At 38.8% G+C, this 5,000-nt stretch overlaps 1 protein-coding gene across 5 annotated transcripts in view; it reads right to left on the bottom strand.

Moving 5' to 3' along the window:
• LOC143020374 (uncharacterized) overlaps window positions 1-5,000 on the bottom strand; it is a 544,452-nt gene that overhangs the window by 515,987 nt on the left and 23,465 nt on the right. The window lies entirely within an intron of this gene.

Below are 5,000 nucleotides of genomic sequence, written 5' to 3'. Positions count from 1 at the left end.
GTGAGTGTATGTGTGCGTATGTGTGCGTATGTGTGTGTGTGTGTGTGTGTGTGTGTGTGTGTGTGTGTGTGTGTGTGTGTGTGTGTGTGTGTGTGTGTGTGTGTGTGTGTGTGTGTGTTTATCTCTCACTATGTGCTCATGGCAAGTGGAGTCCCCCGTGTGTGTCTGGCAATAGTATGCGTGTCACTGTTCGTGCACATGTGCGTGTGGCAATGTACGTACGCACGTGAGTGCATGTAATAATATACGTATATGTATGCGCGTGTGAAGACTGTACACATTGTATGTGAATGAAAGTTTCCATCTGTATACATGAGTTTGCTCATTTACGTTTGTGTTTGTCTGTAAATATACACACAAACACACGCACGCACACACACACACACACACATATACATGGACAGTGCACAACAGAGTCTCCATCAACCACAAGAAAACTGTGGTAATGCACTTCCACACCTCCAATGACGTTCTCCCCCTCCCCTGCTGACAATTGACGGCCAACCTTTACAAGTGGTCTAGTCAACTAAGCTGCTGGGGATAACCATCGACAATAATTTTAATTGGAAGGGGAGCCTCCAACACACTGTATATACTGCGATGACTGAACTCATTAGGGGGACAGGATGTAGATCTCAAGACTATCTGCACTCTCTTCATTTTACCCAAGTTGATGTGACGCATCACCTTCCTGGGCCTCCTCACTCACAGTAACGCAGGAGCGGCACCTGGAGAAAGTGTGTGTGTATGTGCGTATAAGCTCATATCATTACCCACAGATTGATCATATATGTATATATATATATATATATATATGTGAGAGAGAGTGGGTGGGGAAGGGCAAAACGAAGATGTGTTAGGAATAGAGTTTAATGTCCTAACGTTGCGACCAACTTGGTCTTCTTCAGAGGACTACAGCATTACAGACGGATCACAATTCTTATATTCGTAGTGAGAGGGAACCCGCCAAGGTATGAGCGTCATGTTTTCCCTTTGGCTAACGATTTAATTATTAGGACACTTGCTGCTTTTCGAGAGGCATTTAAATCCGTCTCTGTCGTTGTTGTTCTTGTTGGCGGCGATATGTGCAGCTTCCACAGTTTTTCTCATTTTCTTCTCAAATCCCTCGTGTAAGAATTTCTGCGTTGTTCCAATCAGGTAGATGTCCACATTTGTCCAGGTGACGAACCAGGGAGTTAGATGTTCTATGAGCCCTGAGATCGTTTTTGTGCTCATTCAAGCGTTTATTGAACCCTCGACCTGACTCACCGAAATAAGATGATGGACAACCGTTGCATGGAATACGGTAAATGACACTGAGATTATTACGCATATTATTATGTTTCTTAAATATTTTTCCTATTTTATTGGAAGATATTTTTGCTATATTTATTCCACCTTTTAAAAAATAATCATCAATATCTATGGTGTTTATAGAATTAGGGACAGAAATAAAATGAGACTTATCCTTTCCCGGGGTCCGGACGTTTGAGCCATCGTAGATCTTCTTGGCTTTCCTCGTTGTCCTGGTGATCAAACCTCCGGGGTATTTCAGCTTCCTAAAGGTATTCTTGATGTAAGTAAGTTCATCCTCTAGGAATTCTTCACTGCAGATACGAAAAGCTCTGAGAAAGAAACCTATTAGAACACCCGTTTTAACACGTCTGCTGTGTGCTGAAAAATAATGGACAAAGTCGTCCCTATTGGTGGGTTTCCTGTACACTGAGAAACTTACCTGTTGAGAACCTCTGTGTATCAATGTGTCTAAAAATGGTAAATTACACACTTTTTCTAGTTCAACTGTGAATTGGATGTCTTTATTCACAGCGTTTGAGTCTTCTCAACTTATTTTCTATATTAGTTTCTTTTTGGCATCACCACGATTATGTCATCCACGTACCTTAGCCAAGTGGTACCTCTTCCCATGATGTTGATGTATTTGTCCATTTCTAATACTTCCATGAATAAACATGCCATGACAGCAGATAATGGACTCCCCATTGCGAGACCTCTAATCTGTTTAAATTCAATGTTGTTAAACATAAAATATCCAAATTTGACACACATGGAAATAAGTTTTATATAATCAGATCTTGGGACAGGAAGGGTATCATCATCGATATCTGTTGTTACTTTCTTCACTGCTTCTAGGGCATCAAAAATAGAAACATTTGTGAATAACGCTGTTATATCGAAGCTTGCCAACTTTTTATCACTTACATTTAGATCTTTAAGTCTCTGGATCAGGTCGGAAGAATTTCTTAAATGGGCCCCGCTGATGGAACCGATGACGTTGGAAAGGGGTTTTGCCAGACATTTCGCTAGCCTGTGCGGAGCGCTACCAATCCCTGAAGTTATGGGCCTCATGGGGATATTTACCTTATGTACTTTAGGTAGACCGTGCATTAACGGGGGTTTTGGAGCTTCTTCTAGTAATCCTAACAACTTTTTTTTTCTCCCCTGGTTGATTTACGTAGGATTTTTTCTCGCTTCTGTGTTAAATCTTGCTGATTCTATATCAGCGTTGCCGGCCGGTTGTCTTTCGTATGTTGATTCATCATTCAAAAGATCGGACATTTTGTCCAGATAGTCAATTTTATTTAAAATAATTACTCCGCCGCCTTTGTCGGCGTGGGTGATAACGCTGTTATATCGAAGCTTGCCAACTTTTTATCACTTACATTTAGATCTTTAAGTCTCTGGATCAGGTCGGAAGAATTTCTTAAATGGGCCCCGCTGATGGAACCGATGACGTTGGAAAGGGGTTTTGCCAGACATTTCGCTAGCCTGTGCGGAGCGCTACCAATCCCTGAAGTTATGGGCCTCATGGGGATATTTACCTTATGTACTTTAGGTAGACCGTGCATTAACGGGGGTTTTGGAGCTTCTTCTAGTAATCCTAACAACTTTTTTTTTTCCCCTGGTTGATTTACGTAGGATTTTTCTCGCTTCTGTGTTAAATCTTGCTGATTCTATATCAGCGTTGCCGGCCGGTTGTCTTTCGTATGTTGATTCATCATTCAAAAGATCGGACATTTTGTCCAGATAGTCAATTTTATTTAGAATAATTACTCCGCCGCCTTTGTCGGCGTGGGTGATAATAATGTCATTATCATTACTCAAAGTCTGAAGGACTTCTCTAAATCTTTTGGGAATAACAAAACGATTACAATCGGCCAAGGCTTGGTAACATGTTATTACCCCTTGGGTGAAACCTTTATCAACTTCGTTCTCAGACCATTTATAATTATTGTTCACAACGTCATCGGTTCCATCAGCGGGGTCCATTTAAGAAATTCTTCCGACCTGATCCAGAGACTTAAGGATCTGAATGTAAGTGATAAAAAGTTGGCAAGCTTCGATATAACAGCGTTATTCACAAATGTTTCTATTTTTGATGCCCTAGAAGCAGTGAAGAAAGTAACAACAGATATCGATGATGATATCCTTCCAGTCCCAAGATCTGATTATATAAAATTTATTTCCATGTGTGTCAAATTTGGTTATTTTATGTTTAACAACATTGAATTTAAACAGATTAGAGGTCTCGCAATGGGGAGTCCATTATCTGCTGTCATGGCATGTTTATTCATGGAAGTATTAGAAATGGACAAATACATCAACATCATGGGAAGAGGTACCACTTGGCTAAGGTACGTGGATGACATAATCGTGGTGATGCCAAAAAGAACTAATATAGAAAATAAGTTGAGAAGACTCAACGCTGTGAATAAAGACATCCAATTCACAGTTGAACTATAAAAATTTTGTAATTTACCATTTTTAGACACATTGATACACAGAGGTTCTCAACAGGTAAGTTTCTCAGTGTACAGGAAACCCACCAATAGGGACGACTTTGTCCATTATTTTTCAGCACACAGCAGACGTGTTAAAACGGGTGTTCTAATAGGTTTCTTTCTCAGAGCTTTTCGTATCTGCAGTGAAGAATTCCTAGAGGATGAACTTACTTACATCAAGAATACCTTTAGGAAGCTGAAATACCCCGGAGGTTTGATCACCAGGACAACGAGGAAAGCCAAGAAGATCTACGATGGCTCAAACGTCCGGACCCCGGGAAAGGATAAGTCTCATTTTATTTCTGTCCCTAATTCTATAAACACCATAGATATTGATGATTATTTGTTAAAAGGTGGAATAAATATAGCAAAAATATCTTCCAATAAAATAGGAAAAATATTTAAGAAACATAATAATATGCGTAATAATCTCAGTGTCATTTACCGTATTCCATGCAACGGTTGTCCATCATCTTATTTCGGTGAGTCAGGTCGAGGGTTCAATAAACGCTTGAATGAGCACAAAAACGATCTCAGGGCTCATAGAACATCTAACTCCCTGGTTCGTCACCTGGACAAATGTGGACATCTACCTGATTGGAACAACGCAGAAATTCTACACGAGGGATTTGAGAAGAAAATGAGAAAAACTGTGGAAGCTGCACATATCGCCGCCAACAAGAACAACAACGACAGAGACGGATTTAAATGCCTCTCGAAAGCAGCAAGTGTCCTAATAATTAAATCGTTAGCCAAAGGGAAAACATGACGCTCATACCTTGGCGGGTTCCCTCTCACTACGAATATAAGAATTGTGATCCGTCTGTAATGCTGTAGTCCTCTGAAGAAGACCAAGTTGGTCGCAACGTTAGGACATTAAACTCTATTCCTAACACATCTTCGTTTGCCCTTCCCCACCCACATTCTCTCTCATTTGTATATATGTTATATATATATGTGTATATATATATGTATATATATATGTATATATATATGTATATAGATATGTATATGTATATATATACACACACACCACATATATAACATATATATACATTATACATATATATACCCTATATATATATATATATATATATAATTATATAAATATATATATAATTATTATATATATACATATATATATATATATATATATATATATACAATATAAATTATATTTTATAATATAATAATATACAT

Source organism: Oratosquilla oratoria, chromosome 39 (genome assembly GCF_046742065.1).
Source record: "Oratosquilla oratoria isolate Oo_2021 chromosome 39, ASM4674206v1, whole genome shotgun sequence".
Taxonomy (NCBI): Eukaryota; Metazoa; Arthropoda; class Malacostraca; order Stomatopoda; family Squillidae; genus Oratosquilla; species Oratosquilla oratoria.
This window is presented reverse-complemented; position numbering and strand designations above follow the sequence as displayed.